Source organism: Gorilla gorilla, chromosome 9, assembly GCF_029281585.2.
Source record: "Gorilla gorilla gorilla isolate KB3781 chromosome 9, NHGRI_mGorGor1-v2.1_pri, whole genome shotgun sequence".
NCBI classification, from domain to species: domain Eukaryota; kingdom Metazoa; phylum Chordata; class Mammalia; order Primates; family Hominidae; genus Gorilla; species Gorilla gorilla.
Genome location: NC_073233.2, coordinates 123,916,116 through 123,936,355, shown reverse-complemented (window position 1 = coordinate 123,936,355; position 20,240 = coordinate 123,916,116). Strand labels below are relative to the sequence as shown.

The following is a 20,240-nucleotide window of genomic DNA, read 5'->3' as shown; positions in this document are numbered from 1 at the left end:
AGGTAAGTCTTTGATAGACTAGGGTGTTTAGGGTAGAATTCCTACAAGGTGTAATCTATTGGAATTGTTTTGTTAGACCAACTGAGTATTTAATAGTTTAAAAATTGGTGCTTATTACTTAAAACCAGATGTCATACATTTTAAAAACATGTGTTTCTGGGCCGGGCGCGCTGGCTCACGCTTGTAATCCCAGCACTTTGGGAGGCCAAGGCAGGTAGATCACGAGGTCGGGAGTTCAAGACTAGCCTGGCCAAGATGGTGAAACTGTCTCTACTAAAAATACAAAAATTATCTGGGCGTGGTGGTAGGTGCCTGTAATCCCAGCTACTTGAGAGGCTGAGCCAGAGAGTTGCTTGAACCCGTGAGGCGGAGGTTGCAGTGAGCCAAGATGGCGCCACTGCACTCCAGCCTGGGCGACAGAGCAAGACTCCATCTCAAAACAAACAAACAAACGAAACGTGTTTCTGGTTTCTTTTGATAAATGGGGGGACTTGATAACAATTCTCACTTGACAATAACCAGCTGGGATGGAGTAGCTGCTCCCTTCTTCGGCCTGAGCGGGAACGCTCCGGTTACCTGACTGGCTTCATACTTTCGAGTTCCCCGGGTTGGTTCCCAAAAGCATTTGAGTTTGCTAACTGAGGCCCAAGTTGGAGATCAAAAGGTCCCAGCTCCCCAGCATCTGGAAGGAGGAACTTTAGGACCGACACCTATCTAAGGTTGATGCCTACCTTGACAAGCATCCAATTCATTATTTTAAAAGTGTCATTGAAAAGCATACCCCACGCCGGCAGGTCTAGGCTGCATTCACCCACCACGCGACAGGTGAACTGAAGTCAGGGACAGGCTTCTCTGTAGGAACACAGAGGTAGAGGAAGCCTTCCTCAAGTCATCAGCTACCCAACACCCACCACTCCGAGCCTCAGATTTTCTTCAGAGCCTCTTCCTTCTTCTTCTCCTTCTTTTTAATGTCCACATTTTTTTTTCACTTTGTTGCATTTGAATGCAGATGATACAGAATGAAATTCCTTTGGCGGCTGTATGTGCGGGAGTGCGCAAAAGTATTTATGAATCCTAAATGAAGCTGGCTGCAGAGCCAAGGAGCTCCAGCAGAGCGCCGGCGTGTGTGCCCGCCGGAGTCTGATCTCTTACATGGGAAGCTGCGTTTGATATCTCATTTGTTGGCTATGTTCCTCGCAAATCCGCGCGCTGTTTAACCCACTTTGCCACAGCAGAAAGAGGTGCAGAAGAGGCTCGCTGGGCATGGGGAAGGCGGTCCCACAGCAGTGCCCTGGAATGGTCAGAAAACAAAGAAGGCCATGGGGCGTGTGGGAGGTGCTGCCACCCTCTGGCTGGGTGTAGCACCGCATCCTGCTGGACCAAGGAAGTTCCCCCATCCCTTGGAGCGGGGGCCTCCCTGTCTCTATACCTCTCTGAGGTCCCAGAATTGCAGATGAATCTGGACCGCGTTGGCTTTTATTGGGGCTGTTACAAAAATCTGTGCTTTCCTTCTTTCTGGTTTCATAAGAAACTTCTCTTAGGCAAACCAAGACCCCCCTCCAACCTTGGCCTAGGAGAGACACAGCATGTAGCTGCGGCTGAATCCGCCTCTTTCTGCTAGATATTCAGCCCACGCATGACAAAGACTTTGGCAAAATGCTAGCAATCAGAAACCTGCTCTTCATAGACATAAAAGAGTCGGGACATAGGTCTCCCCAATAATGATAGTCTACATGCATTAGCATATATTTTCTTGAGAAGTGAACTACCAGAGTTAAGTCCCTAAAAGCAATTCATTCTATTTACAGCTTTTCTAAAGCCCCCGAGAGGGAATCATCTTGGAGCACTGCAGATACCACACTGAAAATAGTGAAAAACATTCAATTTAGAAACAATTTTATCTTGATTTATCTTTTTTTTTTTTTTCTTTGTGAGTCAGCCCACTGCTTCTGCTCCTTCTCTTACCTAAAGGTGGTTCCCTGCATACCTCCTCCCCGGGTCATGAGGACAGGGATGGTGGTGTATCCCCACAGTGTGGCCAGGGTGGCCAAGAAGGATACCCGATCTTGCCTCCTGGTGGGAACGCCTCATTCTCAGAACTGCAGAAGGATGAAGAGGAAGCCGGAAAACAGAAGCTGCACCAGGTGCAGCAGCAGCACTATTGCTTGCTACAATACACAGATTATTCTCCAGGAGGTAACTACAGCTCTTTAAAACACTGACAATGTGAATGTCATGTCCTATTACCCCATCCTCTGGGCTAATAATAAGATTTTGTAACCATGTCAACAGCAAGAGAAAGAGAGCGGCAAAGTATCCCTTTGATTACATAAAATGCCCAGGTACCTAGTACAGCCTTGTAAATCACTCAGCTCACAGGTATGTGCTGCCTGAAAAAGGCATGAGGTGAGGTCAGGCCTTGTATCTCCAGCAAAGCCAAGGGTGCACCTGCAATCAGGGCTAGGTAAGTAGTAAGCACCTACTGTGTGCCCACAACCATGTTCGGAATCAGAAGCAAACAGAGAAGGGCCAGGTGCAGTGGCTCATGCCTGTAATTCCAGCACTTTGGGAGGCCGAGGTGGGTGGATCACTTGAGACCAGGAGTTCAAGACAAGCCTAGGCAACCTGGCGAAACCCCATCTCTACAAAAAATACAAAAATCAGCCGGGCATTGTGGTGCATGCCTATAGTCCCCGCTACTTGGGAGGCTGAGGCAGGAAGATTGCTTGAACCCCAGAGGCAGAGGTTGCAATGAGCTGAGATCGTACCATTTGTACCACTCCAGACTGGGTGACAGAGCAAGACTCCGTAAAAAGAAAAAAAAGAAAGAAAAGCAAGCAAGCAAGCAAGAAAACCAGATAAATAAGTAATAAAAATTCAGTTTCTGCTTCTGAGAGAAGTTAACAATTAGGTTAGAGATAAGCCCAAGTGTGGGTTGTAAATACACTGGATTTAGACTCAAAAGACAGAAATCGAGATTCTCCTTCTTCCCTTAGCTGTGTGCTCGTGATGAGACAGTTTGTCTCCCTGAGCTTCGGGCTCCTCAGCTGCAAAATGTGGGTGATAATACCTAGTCCTACAAGCCTCACAAACTTCTCATGAGGATGAAATAAAAAATGTAGTTTCTAAATCAATAGTGCAATCCCTTTTAAAACAGAAAAAATTGCGTGTGAAACTCTAAAATGAAACACAGATCAAGAGCTGAGCTGCTGTAGTTAGAGGGGGCAGGGACAGAAGCATGAGGCTTATGTCCTGAGGGTGAGCCACCTCCTGGCCCTGGGGGCACCCAGGAGTACCCTATAGCTCTCAGCAGCATAATATGAGGACCAGAGAGGAAATGCTTTGAAATAATGTATTATTATAATTATCAAGAATAATACAAACTGGCCATTCATGGAGGTAATTGTAGAAATGGAGAGAAGGGAGAGATCAATGTGAGCTTCAGTGCTTAAATAGTAGTAGGACCCATGCTGCTCCTTAAAGAATAGCAAGCATCTGGGTAGACAGAGAGGAGTAGGGAGAGGATTCCAGTCGGGGCATGGACATGAGCAATGGCATGGACACAAGATGAGAACTCATGTGTGCTCTTCAGGCACAAAGAAAGAGCCAACCTTGTGAGAGCAGAGCCTGTGTGTACTGTGGTAGTGAGGTGTGGATGTGCTTAAGGCTGACATCTTTAGGGTCAACGTGATTCACATTGGGACCCCACAGGCAGGTACTATGGGAAGACTGAACCAGGTAGGAGCAGGCTGGTGGGTGTCTGATTTTATTGTAGCTAGGCTAATTCATTGGCTTGAACTCCACCTGTTTATTGGAGTCAAATTTCCTTCATCAAGGGCCATTTACTCTACTGATGATCCTTTGCTTTGGATTCTGTGATTCCTAATTGCCGTCTCACAGCTCTCCATGTGTTCTGCTCCCCTCTGTCACTAACTGATGTAGATGGAGGTGTTCACCCCCAGCCTCTATGGAAGCATCCCCCTGAGAGTCCGTTTACTCAAAATTTCAAGTCTTCCTATACCCCCCATGGGGCACACCCACTGAGGTGCCTCTTTAGGTCCTTGTGTCCCTGGGAAGGGCTGTCCAGCCCCGCCTTCTCTGCTGAATCTCCTCAGTCCCCAAGGATGACTGACCTTCTCTGCTTGTCTCAGAACACCTTGTTGTCTTGTCCTCTTTGAAATGCCTGACGGCAGCGAATGCTTGGGTCTAAAAGCAAAATAATGAAATCAAATGAAAGCTCCCCAATTTCTCAACCGCTTGTCCTTGGTCCGGTGTGGTGCACGGCATGCATTATTCAGAGAGAAGCAGCTGTATTACCTGAAGCAGAAATTCTATTTTTCAGGCACCAGTCTGGAGGGATGGCTGGAGTGGAGTTGATGGCCCTGCCCAGGAGCCTGGGAGTGCTTGGGGGCAGAGGAGAGTCCAGCTTTTGCATTGCATTTGAGGAGGTCATCAAAGTAGCTGCCTAGTCAAGAGAAAGGTCACTTTAGTAAGTGAGCCCAGTTTGAGAGAAGGGAAGCCCAGACAGGCCAGGCATCTATGAAGGGAGCCAGCAGGAAAGATTACAGGAGAAAGCATGCAGACTGTCTGGATGAAGGGGCTCCTAGTTGTTCAGAAGACTTCCAGATATACAGCCTGTGCTGCAAATCATCCCCCACAAATGCATCAAATACATGCAGATAATATTAATAGGACATAGAATATCTTCTAAATAAGAATGCTATGAAAATCCATGTGGGTGTGTATGCAGTGAGAAGGACAGGGTCAGATTCACGGTCGTGGATTGTACTGTTGTTCTAGGATATTCACTTTTTCCCCTTGAGAGCGTTGTGCATCCATGCGGCTTCCCTGTGGCTTGCGGTGGCCTTTAGAAAATGGAGTATATAGCCGGGCACAGTGCCTCATGGCTGTAACCCCAGCACTTTGGGAAGCCAAGGTGGGTGGATTATGAGGTCAGGAGATCGAGACCATCCTGGCCAACATGATGAAACCCCATCTCTACTAAAATACAAAAATTAGCCAGGCGTGGTGGTGGGTTCCTGTAATCCCAGCTACTCGGGAGGCTGAGGCAGGGGAATCGCTTGAACCTGGGGGGCGGATGTTGCAGTGAGCCGAGATCGCGCCACTGCACTCCAGCCTGGCGACAGCGCAAGACTCCATCTGAAACAAACAAACAAGAAAATGGATTATATTCCATGCCCTCACCTCCTGCCCCTGTGTGCCAGCTCCCCACACCCCCATCAAGCTTGGCCATGTGACTTACTTGGATTCATGGAATATGAGTCAGTTCAGAAGATACAAGGAGTACAGCATGTTTGGTCAGTTCTCTTGCTCAGTTCTTTCTATTGTCAGATCGGCAGGTCCCAAATTAGGGGCTGCCCTTTCAGCCTAAGTCCCTGAATGAGAAGACTCATGAAGCACATCTGCAGCTGCCAACACGCTCTGTGAACAAGAAATAAATGCTTGTAAGATATAAGCCGCTAAGATTTTAGGGGTTGTTTGTTACCATAGCAAAACTGGCTAATATAGTTAATGTCAATCAATGATGAGGAAATTAATCACATCTGCCTTCAGCTAAGCTTTTTTAAACTTGATTTGTTTATTTAATTGATTGTTGTCATCTTCACTTGGGGTGAATAACATTGATAAATAAGAGGGTCTGTTTGCTTTAATGAATCCATGGGAGAGTGTTGTTGATTTTTACAGACTCCATATATTAGAATTTGACAAGTCCTATGGCTGGGCCTCTAGCTGGGTTTCCCTTCATTAGTGGTTGACGAGGTCTAAATGTAGAATAGACTTGGCCATTTTCTGCCCTCAACCTGTGGAGAACACATTCCCACAAGCCCTTCCCTGGAATCCTACCTACTTTGTGTGGATAGTCTTCTTCACCTCCAATTCAGTGACTATTTAATTAAGCCCTCAGTATGCCCTGGGTCTTGGGAGTGTATCTCTATTATCTTATTTGGTCCTCCCAACAATAATAATAGGTGTTATTGTTGCCGTAGTTCATTTAGGTTGCTATAACACAATGCCATTGATTGGGTAGCTTATAAACAACAAAATATATTTATCAAAGTTCTGTAGTCTGGAAGTCTAACATCAGGGCAGATTTGGGGTGTGGGGAAGGCTTGTTTCCTGCTTCATAGATGGTGCCTTCTTGTTGTGAACTCATGTGGCAGAATGGGCTATCCAACTTATTGGGGATTCTTTTGCAAGGGCACTAATGGCAATCATAAGGGCTCTACTCCCATAACTTCATCACCCCCCAAGGACCCCATCTCCTAATACCATCCCCTTGGGAGCTCACATTTCAACATGTGAATTTTGGAGGGACATGAATATTCAGGCCATAGCAATTGGTACATAGCTTTTGAAGAAATCAAGGGTCCCAAGGGTCACCCAAGGACACAAAGCTGGTAAAGGGAGATCAAGACTTTGACCTAGGTTTCTTTATTCTTAGCCTAGCACTGTCATCACCACACCAAGCTACATGGATTGAAGGTGTTCTGTGTGTCAGATTAGCATCTAGGATCAAATTTGCCAAAGGCTCGGGGACATGGGTTCATGGGCTTGTGGTAGGAAGGTGGAGTGGAAGACAAGACCCTTTGTACTTTATACATTTATATTACAATATATATTTTATTGCCCAACATAAATTCATTTAAATTCTATTCCTAGGACAGGCAGTCCAACAAGCTATGAGACTGAACTCTAGGTAGGTCCTACCTTTTTGGGTGGGACTTCTGTGTCCTCTTGGAAGAAAAGCATTAGTGAAATTAAAAATAGATACCTCTGGAAGACAGCCAGTCTCCAGGGGGACTGTAATCTTTGAAGAACATTCCCACTCTCAATTCTCTGAGAGTGGCAAGGGTGTTGTATTAACAACAACAACAACAACAATAACAGAACAATAGCTTCAGTGTCAACAAATATTTTACAACATGCTTTCATGTAAATTGCCCGTCTGCTGCTTGAGAAGGCCACCAAGAGCCGCTTAAATGTATGCTGTCACCAGGCTGTTGACTGCCATCTGTCTGGGGCTCAAGGATTCCAGGAGCAATGATATTGGAGTCCCCCTACTGCTGGGGTACAGATAGGCAGAGGCAAAGAGGCAGGAAATAAAGAGGTGAGCTTGTCCTTGCATTCTTGTTTGGAAGCATTGAAAGATCCTCTCCATGAGCCTAAAAGAAGAGTGTTGGGTGGAAGACTCTATCAGTACAAATATCACTAAGGCCTGGGTATTAGAGGCTTGCTCTCGACATACTGGTGACGATGTGCTGGTTCTATTGCATGAAGTCAGAGACACCTTATGCTGACCCCAGGACTCCTCCAGCCCCTCTCAGATAGAAATCAGTGAGGGGCAGGCCTAGCAGGACTTCATGGAGTCATCTCATGTCTCTCTTGCCTCCAGAAAAATAAAATGTCTCCTCGATAGGCTGGGAAGCCCGGCAGCAACTGAAGAGGCCTTTCCCTGTCCCTTGTACCATCAATTGACTGAACTATAGATTTGCCCTGGCTTCTTATAGGGACTTAGGGAGAAAAAGCAGTAGTTCTCAGTTTACCTGTATATGACTCTCATACAGTTTCAGCTCTTGGGAAGGTTTTGTGGGATCCACTATTTTCTCCCCAGCCAGCTGAATTACAAACCCATCTCCTTTAGGACAAAGGGGTCCCAGCAAGAGAGTGTGGATGACCCAGCACATGCTCAAGTTCATCACTAAGAAAAGTAACTCCAACACACAGCCATGGGATGGAAGTAACATCTATCTGGGAAGGGTCAGCATGTTCCCTGGAGTCTGGCCTCAGGTCCTGCAAAGGGAAGGGGTTGGGAATGGACTTTGGAACAGCCAGATCTCCCCACTCAATGCAAACGAGAGAAAAAGGGGTGGAACATCTCGCTGTTCCTGGGAGCTTTCTGAATTGAAGCACACAGCCTGGAATGTTCCCCTAGAGTGGTGCTGAGGTCCTAAAGAAATGCATGGGTCCTACTGACTGTGTGCTAGCCCCTCTCCTTAGTTTTTCTGGACTGGGGGCCCACCCTGTCACCTTGTGCTAGGTTCTGAGTACATCTCCTTCTAAGCTTTGTTTCCCTGACATCTGCATTCTGGCTCACCACTGCAGACTAACATGGTCAACAGAAATGAGGCACACTCTTGAAGAGTTATGATTCTTTCTTTGTGTAAGCTGCTTTGAGATCAAGCAGAGAATCACACATAGACCTGGTTTGTGAGTGACTCACACTCTGAAAGCCTCAGGCTCTGAATCCTAATCCCTTTCCTTTCCACCCTCTTGTTTCCCTGGAATCCTGGGGAGTAAACAGGTAGCTGCCTGTTATACTGTCCCCTCGGGCCTGCTCACCCTGGGGAACCCCAGCTCTGCCATACCCCAAGCCTCAAGCTCTCTTCTGAGGGTTTCTTATGCATGGGTCTCTGTGCCAAACCCACGCCAGGCCTAACCTATCCTCTCACGATAGCTACGGAACCAGGAGCAGGCCTCAGACCCCAGGGTAGCCAATTTCCAGCCTGCCAGTGGTCTGTGTGGTGGTCAGGCTTTTAAACCTTCCCAGTGAGTGGTGGCCAGTCCCAGATGGTGACTAGCCACATCTGTTGTGCTCTCCCTCAGAAGTCTGAATGTAAGAGGTACAGAGATTTGGCTGCTGAGTTCCTTGGTGATGGTAGAGGCCAGAGAAGCAAATGCTGAGAGTCGCCAGGCTCTTCTGTGGAGGGATTCTAGGTCAGGGACAAGGCCTGCTGCTGGGGGCATGATCTGCTGACCTTGTCTCAAAAGCTGGTTGGCCCCTGAGTGGCTCCCAGGCCTGTCTTTTCATCAGGCTGCATTCCTGTGTTCTTGCAACAATCTCAGCAGCCTGAGTATATTTCTTTTTTCTTGAACCTAAAACTCACACAGAAAGCATCGTTGAGAAACCTGGATTTAGAAGGAAGAGCAAAAACAACTCATCAGAGCTTTCTTGGGCTCTCGCCAGTCTACTTCTTTTTTGTGCCCCCTATGACATAATCTGGAGCCTGTCTGAGCAACCCATCTGGGTCAGGTTGAGGGGTGCCTCTGGCCCTGCCTTGAAAGCAATGATCTGTGGGAGGTTTGGAGGACAGCAGGGGAAGAGGCCTTGCCCCTGCTGTTGTGTAGCAGCTCCAGGAGAGGTCAGAGAAGGCCAGTAGGGTGGGAAGGGCTCCAATCCAAGAAGATGTCCCTTTTCCCTTCTCCAGCCACTCCAAGCAGAGGAAGGGGAGAGGTGGGAGAGCAAAGTGAGGATGGTGAGAGTTGTGGTGTGGGCTGGGGGCGAGTGTGGTGGATGGGAGAAGGGAATAGGATTGCAACCTCCCCAGGTCTCTGGCTCTTGGCTTGGGCCCAGTCAGACAGTGGGGAGATGCATTGAGTGGGTGCCCAGTGTCTGGGCTGTTCTTCTTGCCTCTAATTTTGGCTTCTAGTCTGATGTCCTCACTTCACCCTCTCTGCAGCCAGAGCTGAGTCTCCCACTCCCCTGGGAAGAAAGGAGCTTTGTCTGCCCAGAAGTCTAGCATGCACAGCAAATGGAGAGGCAGGAGTTTTGCAGCCCACCTCTTTCAGGAAGCTTTCTCTGCTTAATTGCAACAGGACACTCTTTATTCTAAGTTGTACCACCAGGGAATGTGAGTTGGACTGCCCGACCAGGAGGACAGGAGCCCTGCCAGACTTGCTTAGTGACTATCCTGAATGCTTAACACAATGTTTAGTCCAGGGAAGGGACTCACTAAATACTCAAGGAAGGAAGAAAGGAAGAAATAGTTTCTTTTTTAAAGCCAAAGTGTTTTTATTTTAAATAAAATAATACACAACTTCCAGTACGTACAGGTAGATAGCAACGAACTGTGATGAAGGGATGGGAGAGGGTCCGTGACTCTGCATCTGGGCTCCCTTTGTTTCCCTGCAACTGTCTCTAAGGAATCTCTGCATCCTTTGAAATTCAGAGCCAACCCCACCCATTTTCCAAATAAAGAAACTGAGGTCCCCAAAGGAAAAGTGGCCTGTCTAAGCCAGAACAGGCACCCAGGCTATTGTATATGTGCTCTGTGGAGACAATGAGTTCACACATGGTAGGTGCACGGAAGCGTTGGATGAATGAAGCATTGGAGGGAGGCGGCAGGAGAGGGGGAGTTGTTGATTCCCAGGCTGTGTGGGCCTGGAAAGAGTCATGAGCAACACCCGTGAGGAAGGATGCCGCACCAGAATCAAATGTATTGTATTTAAATATTCCCCAAATCATTTTGTGTATTTAAGTCTTAATTCATCTCCTCTAAATCTCTCCAGCTACATTAATGTGATGACTTTGACAGAAAGATGAATAACATTATTAAAGAAGCTTGTGAGGAAATTTCAGTCATAAAAATCTCTCATCCACTCACGTGCTCTGCAATGCCTACTCCATGTTTGTTTCTGTTGACTTCCCAAGTGTCTGCTGCGCTGGGCCTCAGGTTGCGGGAGGAAGTACATGGGAGGGTCAGAGGAGGGAGGAGGATGCATTTCACACCCACTCTTAAATCTTTCCCTTTCGTTAAGAAAATTAATACATCATTTGAACCAAGAGTCTCCAGGAGTGCCAAGATTCAGGCTGGAGAGAAGGAGAAGGCAATGCAGAGCCTGCTTCAAGAAAAACCTCCAGTGGGTGCCCAGAATGGGAAGCACAAACAGCAAGTGACTAGGGAGGGTGTCCTCCTCGGTGACCCACGACTCAGGACAGGAGGGACCCTAGCTACAAAGTCATCTTCTGGGGATTCCTCCCAACTGACGCTTTTCAAAATGCTGGCACAGGCCCAGCTGGAGACAGCTCTGGAAGCTGCCATCACATCCTGTTCCTCCTCCCAGAGCCCTGCTTGGCCTCGCTGGCTAGGGATTTATGCCCCTCTTTGCCAAGCCGCCCTGATGAATCGCTTCCAGGATGGCAGCGAAGTCAATGGTATTCATCTCACCGACGTCTTAACCTTCTCCTTTAAATCATTGCTCATGTTGGCAGCTGTTTGTTCACTCCTGACAGCCTGGCCCGGGCCTGGCTGCTCCATTAATGAGACTCCCAGCCAGAGAAGAGCCTGCAGGGCTTGGCAGGGGCTAGAGGAGCCTCTGCAACCTTCTCCTCAAATGCCATCCCTTCTTTACCTGGCCAAGCTTCCATTTGGTCACCTGGAGTCGGGGAATCTAACCTTAGAGCCCCAAAGGATCCTCCTGTCAGGCACACCTCTCGCCTATCACTTACCATATTATATAAAAAGTATCTGTTGATATTACCAGGCTATTAGCGCTTCTAGGCCATGGACGTGCATGCTTCCTCTCAGTATTCCCAATGCCTAGTGGAGTGGCTGGCTCATAATAGGTACTCAGTGGCTATTTGATTAAAAAACTGTTTAAATTGTGGAGTGGATACAACTTCTTTGGAAAACTACTTGGCAGTCTCTGCTGAAGCTAACGATACCTATGCTGTATGACTCACTGGAGTTTATATCCAACAAAAAGTGCTTGTGTCTACCAAAGACATGTACAAGAATGTTCATGACAACCTTATTCCTATAGGCCTAAACTAAAAATTGCCCAAATGTCTATCAACAGTAAAATAGGCAAATAAATTACAGGCATGTTTATTCAATGATTCGATTGCATTTGTGTTAATGCAGCAATGAAAAAGGACAAAGTACTATTCATACAATATGGATGAATTTAACATTTAAAATGTCAAACAAAAGATGGCAGATACAAAAGGGTATGTAGTGTATGATTACATTTATATGAAATTCCAAGACATGCAAAAGTTATCTATGATAATTAGAGGTCAGAATGGTTATCTTGGAGGGGATGGTGGTGGTGGTTATTGACTGGGAGGAGATATGAGGAAGCCCTCTAGGGTATTGGAAATGTTCTAAATTTTGATCTGGGTGGTAGTTATACAGGTGTATACATATGTACTAAATTCACTGGGCTATACACTTATTACCTGTACACTTTACTGCATGTAAGTTAAACCTTATTAAAAATGGTAAAGAAAATCTGAAATGGTTCTCAATCATTTTGTAATCTGTGCCTCAATGTAATCTCACACTACTGCATATCTAAAACCAGACAAAACTGTTACATTGAGTTGTTTCTATGTTTTAGATTATGAAAACAATTGATATATTGCATGTGCATTTTTTTACTCAAGAGAATGCCCTCTAGAAATTTTAAACATATTGCTCCCCACTTCCCAACATCCTGAGTACAAATCATCACATTCGAGAATATTTACTTCTTAGCACAAAAGAGATTCATTGCTTCCCAAGACCATGTCTCATTACAGTGAGATTGTAGGTACTAAGAAGAATTAGTAGCTCATAAAGATATGGGAGTTGGGAGGGGTAGGAAGCTGTCATAGCGGAGAAGCAAAGAGGGTTTGTGTCCAAGAACCTCAGCATCCTTAAGAGGTCTGAATTCAAGGTCTTTCCCAAGAAGAGCAAAGGGTATAGAACATTCCTTACCTTATCTCAGCTTAGTTCCCTGAAAACTAAGCCGTGTGTGCCTTGTAAATTCAGATGCTCCTGGATATACATGGGGCTGACAGCTTGAACCACTGCAATCAGTTTGGGTGAAGACAGGAGCTATGAGGGAACAAAGGGAAAAAAGGTATCAAAGCCGGGTCCAAAGACAAGGGCTGGCACTCAGGAATGGTAATAAATGGAGCAACAGAGCTGCCAACAGCTCCTTGGCCTTAAAGCTTCAGCCTGGGTGCAAAATTCAAACATCTCAAGAAAGAGATCTGATTGGCCCAGATTGAGTCAGTTGACTGTCTCTAGACCTATCTAGGCTGAGACCAGAGAGGAAGACCCAGTATTTTAAATGACTGCTCCTGCATTAAACATGGGGACGGTGGATGCTAGGTGCTAGTGAATGAGCAGTGTCCTTAAGGCAGGGCTGGTCAGAGACAATACAATAAATACCCTTTATAAGAAACCTAGAAAGCAAGTGGTTCTTTCTTCAATCTACAGTTGTGGGCAGAATTGGATAAACATTATTTTCTCCTAACACTGTGACCATAAGTTACCTATACTTGGTTGATGTAACCTATATATTAACTTCTGTTACGGTGAGAGTTTGTTCATAGTTTGACCTTGTTTTGTTTCCTAGTTCTTCAGTCTGTTTGCCATTTGGCACCCTGGTACCGCAATCTTGTTATTTTGACAATTTCTTGCCTGGATCCAGCATTCATTTACTTCAATCAACTCCTAGTTGTTGGGTCTACAGTCCAAACTGAAGGGTATGATGGTGGAAACTTGACTGCATATTGTTGAGTTGCTGATACCATCTTGGTAGGTGAGGAGTTTCTTCTTGGGTAACCCATTTAACCTCTTTGAGTCTTATTTATCTTCGGGTAAAAATCAAATAATATTAACATAAAATTCTATCTGCCTTCTTCATTACATCCCTTCATTTGATCCTCACAACAAATCTATGAGATGGGCAGATATTTGTTATTACAACTCTTTTCTTACATTTGAAGAAAATGAGACCGAGAAAGGTCAAACAAGTTGCTCAAAGTTCTAGATACCAGTGTTAAGTGGTAGATCTCGGATTCAAATTCAGGTCTTCTGATTACAAATCCTCTATTTGCCTAAAGATGGAAGGTTGAGCCAACCAAGTGACTTGTCAGATTCCTTCCAGATTTAAAATCTACAATTCTGTAGAAAATAACAATATTAAGGTAATATTAGCTAACATTTATTCAGTGTTTGCTATGTTACAGGCACAATTCTAAGCATTCTATACATGTAGCTCATTTTATTCACATAATAACCTCATGCTGTACATACTATAATTATGACCGTTTTATGGATGAGAAAACCAAGTCATAAAGAACCAATTACCTTGCCCAAGGTCAAATAGTGAATAAGTGATAGATCTAGAATTCTAATGCAGACTTTCTGGCTTCAGAGCCTGGGTTCTTAACCCCTACTGCCTCCTAGGGTGACAAGAGAAACTTCCTTTAGAACTCTCAAAACAATAGGGACTGTCTGCTCTGTGTCCCTGGGATTACATAGCAGAGCCTCATTGAAGGTTTGACAAATCCTACCAAGGGGATCCAGGGCTCCATGGGAGGGTGATATAGCACTAAACACCTCCAATAATTAGGATGAGAGGTGGTGCAAGATGAAAGGAAAGGAGAAAATGCACTTAAACAGCATACACTGTGAAGAAGAAGGCAAGAAGTGAAGCATGGATTTGGGGGTTCCAATAGGGTTTGAATACTCACTATGTGTTTGGTGTGGATAAGTGGCCTAACATTGTTGAACCTCAAGTTCCTCATCTGTAAAATGGGAATAACAATAATCCCTACCTCCTGGGTCTAAGGTGAGGATGCACATGAAGTACTTAGCACAGTGTGTAATATAATAAGTGCTCAATTAATATGTGGTAGCTAGAAATGTTAGATTGGATGAAAGATTAAAGCAAATGAAAACCCTTTGGCTGCGCAGCTTTGTTTCTAAGGAGCTTGCATTGCAAGAGGGGAAGTAAGCCAGAAGAAGAGCATTTGTTGGGCATTCCTATGTGCTCTTCAGAGCAAAGAAGTGCAGCTTGGAATGAGTACTGTTTCAGTCCAGCCAGGAGGGGTAGCGATGGGACCTGGAGGAAACCAAGACACCAGGTAGTGTGCTCTTAACCCAAGGAGAGAGTTTCCCTCTCCAAACCCCTGGAGAAGATAAAGCCACATCGCTTAAGGAAGGAGCCTCAGTTAACATCCTGGCCCAGCCCTTTATTAGTTGGTTACCTTGAGCAGGTGAGTTACATTCTCTGGTGCACAGCAAGAGGACAGGAAAACGGGTACCTAGGGCTCTAGTCCAGTGCCTGGCACATAAGAGGCACGGTGTCCCTCTTTAGGTGGCCATTAGTATCATCAGCAGTGGAGACATTACAGTGATGCCATGAAACGTCTGGGCCATCCCTTTCCCTAAACCAGGAGGGACAGTATACCTGCTGCCCTTCCCCATCCACCACAAACAGCAACCCTGCTGAATCTTCCTTCCCCACTGCCTGGATCTGAAACCTTAAGAAATTCTCTTTCTGCTTTACCCTACAACCCACTAGGACACACCAAATATAGCAGAAATCGTACTGTAATTAAAGCCGGTTGAACTAAGCTTTGGGTAATTCACTCAAATATCTCTTGAGCCTCCGTTTCTTCATCTATAAAATGAGAAAGACAGTTTTTGAAAGGGTAGTTGTGAGAACGAAACTAGATATCATTTGCACAGATTGATGGTCAAGGTTACTTGAAGCCATGAATCTGGGGGGTTGGGCTTTCTTTACCTCCTTATCTCAACCCCCTGTGCATCTTTCCTTCATGCCCTAAAGGGAACATAGCACTGGCTGCATGCAGCATATACTTGTTCTACACAATGGGCACACTCAGAGCTTGGCCTCTGCATGTACACATGCATATATGTACACACACACACACACGAGTGCGTGGCACACGGGCATCTCCAGTTCATGCCCCCCCGACACATACGTGCACTGCACACAGACATCTCCAGTTCATGCACACACACACACACACGCGCACACACACACACACACACACACACACACACACACACACACGGTATGGCTGTCGTGTGGCGAAATAGCAGGAGGAAATTCCCCCGTCCTCTCTCCCTATGTCGCTTTGTTCTGCCTGCACAGGCAACAAATTAAAACAAGAACCCCCCACCGCCCAGAGCTGCCTGGGCTTCTGCCATATCGGCTCTAATAATAGCTGAGCAGAAAGGCCCCCTGTCCGTCAGGCCCGGGAGCCAGGAGGCAGCGCTTTTCATTCGCAGCCAGAGAAGCGGCTGGGAGCTTTTGCTGTGTTTATTTGGTGTGACTTTGGGGCGATTATATATTGTTTCTTGTCCTCTCTCTAAGTGCTGCATCAGAGGTGGGGGGAGAACAAGGGGTGAAGGGGCAGTAGTGGGAAGGAAAGCAAAAAAGAAATTCAACTTCCTGAGAATACACACACACACACGGGGCGCTCCGTCAATGCAAGCACCAGCACACGGCAAAATTGAACTTTCCCTGCCTCACAGTGGTCTTTGAAAGCATTCAATTATCTGTCTGCACCTATAGAAAATGTTAGGGATTGCTTCCAGAAGCCTTTAAAAAGGTCTATACATAACAGAGGCGCACGCACACTCTCAGCGGCAGGCTGAAAAACAACAACAATCTATTCATTTACCTTTGAAAAAGCCAAAAAGGTATAAATTCTGCCCAGAAATCAATCTTCCTTTCTTTTTCTTTCTTTGTCTTTTGCCACATCCCTTCCCTACCTCTCACCCTGTCGCATGCTTATTTATTTATTTTTCAGCTAAGGCCACAGAAGGAGCCAAAGAAGGCAATGTTAATGCAGAGGAAAGAAGCTGAGTTTATTTTGCTGGAAATGCTGGGTCCACTCAGGCAAAGCAAAGGCTCCTCAAACTGGTTCCCTGCAGGTCTCCCATTCAAATGGAATGCATTTTCATGGCACACCCACTGTGGCACAGCACCAAGCACTGCAGTGGATGACACTTTACTGGGTTCTCTAAATGAATCTTTGAAGTGAATCGTGTTCCTCCCACTTTGCAGATAAGGAAAGTGAGGCCCTATTCAGATCTTCTGTCTCTCAATCTAGATTTCTTCCTAGCTATACCATTTTTGTCTCCTTCCTGGGCTCTGACTCACTAGAAAAGACACTACGGTAGGCTCAATGGATCATGTCCAAAGTTACCAACAGCAACAAAAGGAAGCTGGTTTAGTGGACAATGTTTATTAAAGGCTAAGGAACACTGTGATGAAAATAAAGATGAAGATGATGATGATAAGGATGAAGTATAGGGGAAAATACTGACTTAGAAGGTGAGTGCCTTAGCTATTAATCTCAGCACTACTACCTACAGCTGTGTGACACAGCAAACGTCACTTCACCTTTCTGTGTCTTCAAGAGGTTGGACGAGATCAATGGTTTATCCTTAGCTAGGTCTCTAAGGATACCCCTGCTCCCTGCATGGGCTGTGGGGTAAGTGGATGGAACTTAGGAATCTGTTTCTACCAGAGAAGCCCCCACCTTTTAAAATACCTAGTTCATGTCTTGTAGTTCTGCATGATGGTTTGTTAGAAGAAAGGCTCCTACTATTAACAGGATGAGATCCAAAGGCTCTTCCTACCAGAAGATTCCATGATGTGATGGTATCACAGCATTCAGAATCCAAGGAGCTCACGCCTCTCTCAGGACCTTAACACCACAGAAAGCAATGGCAGAAATAACTTGGGCCTAGATAAACAGCTTTGTGGTGGGCAAGGAGAGGCCGTACCCCTCATATTGCCACCGAGGCAGGCTGGGGAGACACAGCTGGTGGGATGAATCCAAGACCGGGATCTTGAAGGAGAGCTGAGGGCCTGAGGCTGACGTAGCCATCAAGAAACAAGGGATACGTCAGTGAAGGGGTAACTGGAGTCACAGAAACTGGATGGGAACTGGAGAACTGGGTCAAAGTGGAGCTGGCTGAGAAGGAGCGGGGAAGATGAGGGAGCAGCGCTGTGCATATCATGAGCATTTGTCCACCTTCATGGGCAGGCGGAGCTCAGTGGGTCTGGCTTAGGGAGGTAGGGTCATGATGAACAAAGGGCTGGTTGTAAAAACCTGGTAGTGCATGCACTTCTTACCTGAGTCCCACTATCCCCTGTGGACACGAATCCTGGACAAAGCAGAGCATTCTCTGTTCCCAAGTGTGTTTTGTAAGGTGTTTAATGAGCCAGTCAATTCCAAGTCTCTCAGAGCAGATGCAGTTCATTACATCTGTATGATCAAGGGTCTAATATTGAACCACAAAATCACAGGTTTGCAGCATTTTGGCACCAAGAAATCTTACAGGTCAGTTAGCCCAACTTCACTACCATCCAAAATCAGGGCTAGATTTTGGGGTCAACTTGCATTTGGAACACACATCTCAGACAAGATGGGATGGGCAAGATGGACTGTTTCCCAAAACTGGGCCAGTACCTGGGAATGATCACCTGAAAGCAACACTCATAGTTTTCAGCTTTGTCTGAATTGTTTTTACTCACACTAATTTGGTGAGATTGCTGGGAGGACTGATTAAAACCCAAGTTTGTCCAACCTACAGCCTGGGGGCCACATGTGGCTTAGGGCAGCTTTGAATGTGGCCCAACACAAATTAATAAACTTTCTTAAAACATTATGAGATATATTTGCTTAGCTTATCAGCTTTTTAAATTTTTTTTATTTTTTTTTTGTGGGTTTCTTTTGCTATTATACATCCCCGTTGTTTTATTTTTTATTTTTTTATTTTATTTTATTATTATACTTTAGGTTTTAGGGTACATGTGCACAACGTGCAGGTTTGTTACATATGTATACACGTGCTATGTTGGTGTGTTGCACCCATTAACTCGTCATTTAGCATTAGGTATATCTCCTAATGCTATCCCTCCCCACTCACCCCACCCCACAGCAGTCCCCGCTGTGTGATGTTCCCCTTCCTGTGTCCATGTGTTCTCACTGTTCAATTCCCACCTATGAGCGAGAACATGCGGTGTTTGGTTTTTTGTCCTTGTGATAGTTTGCTGAGAATGATGGTTTCCAGTTTCATCCATGTCCCTACAAAGGACATGAACTCATCATTTTTTATGGCTGCATAGTATTCCATGGTGTATATGTGCCACATTTTCTTAATCCAGTCTATCGTTGTTGGACATTTAGGTTGGTTCCAAGTCTTTGCTATTGTGAATAGTGCCACAATAAACATACATGTGCATGTGTCTTTATAGCAGCATGATTTATAATCCTTTGGGTATATACCCAGTAATGGGATGGCTGGGTCAAATGGTATTTCTACTTCTAGATCCCTGAGGAATTGCCACACTGACTTCCACAATGGTTGAACTAGTTTACAGTCCCACCAACAGTGTAAAAGTGTTCCTATTTCTCTACAACCTCTCAAGCACCTGTTGTTTCCTGACTTTTTAATGACCGCCATTCTAACTGGTGTGAGATGGTATCTGGTTGTGGTTTTGATTTGCATGTCTCTGATGACCAGTGATGATAAGCATTTTTTCATGTGTTTTTTGGCTGCATAAATGTCTTCTTTTGAGAAGTGTCTGTTCATATCCTTCGCCTACTTTTTGATGGGGTTGTTTGTTTTTTTCCTGTAAATATGTTTGAGTTCATTGTAGATTCTGGATATTAGCCCTTTGTCAGATGAGTAGGTTGCAAAAATTTTCTCCCATTCTGTAGGTTGCCTGTTCACTCTGATGGTAGTTTCTTTTGCTGTGCAGAAGCTCTTGAGTTTAATTAGATCCCATTTGTTAATTTTGGCTTTTGTTGCCATTGCTTTTGGTGTTTTAGACATGAAGTCCTTGCCCATGCCTATGTCCTGAATGGTATTGCCTAGGTTTTCTTCTAGGGTTTTTATGGTTTTAGGTCTAACATGTAAGTCTTTAATCCATTTTGAATTAATTTTTGTATAAGGTGTAAGGAAGGGATCCAGTTTCAGCTTGGAAGGGATCCAGTTTCAGCTTGCTACATATGTCTAGCCAGTTTTCCCAGCACCATTTATTAAATAGGGAATCTTTTCCCCATTGCTTGTTTTTGTCAGGTTTGTCAAAGATCAGATAGTTGTAGGTATGCGGCATTATTTCTGAGGGCTGTGTTCTGTTCCATTGGTCTATATCTCTGTTTTGGTACCAGTACCATGCTGTTTTGGTTACTGTAGCCTTGTAGTATCGTTTGAAGTCAGGTAGCGTGATGCCTCCAGCTTTGTTCTTTTGGCTTAGGATTGACTTGGCGACGCGGGCTCTTTTTTGGTTCCATATGAACTTTAAAGTAGTTTTTTCCAATTCTGTGAAGAAAGTCATTGGTAGCTTGATGGAGATGGCATTGAATCTATAAATTACCTTGGGCAGTATGGCCATTTTCACGATATTGATTCTTCCTACCCATGAGCATGGAATGTTCTTCCATTCGTTTGTATCCTCTTTTATTTCATTGAGCAGTGGTTTGTAGTTCTCCTTGAAGAGGTCCTTCACATCCCTTGTAGGTTGGATTTTTAGGTATTTTATTATCTTTGAAGCAATTGTGAATGGGAGTTCACTCATGATTTGGCTCTCTGTTTGTCTGTTATTGGTGTATAAGAATGCTTGTGATTTTTGTACATTGATTTTGTATCCTGAGACTTTGCTGAAGTTGCTTA

The 20,240-nt window shown here is 45.2% G+C and overlaps 2 long non-coding RNA genes across 2 annotated transcripts in view; one reads left to right on the top strand and one right to left on the bottom strand.

Moving 5' to 3' along the window:
* Positions 1-20,240, top strand: part of LOC129525561 (uncharacterized) — a 565,073-nt gene that overhangs the window by 456,286 nt on the left and 88,547 nt on the right. The window lies entirely within an intron of this gene.
* Positions 12,524-20,240, bottom strand: part of LOC109028797 (uncharacterized) — a 60,717-nt gene continuing 53,000 nt past the window's right edge. The window contains exon 9 of the long non-coding RNA XR_002007769.3: positions 12,524-12,620. This is a non-coding gene — a long non-coding RNA (uncharacterized lncRNA). The remainder of the gene's footprint in view (positions 12,621-20,240) is intronic.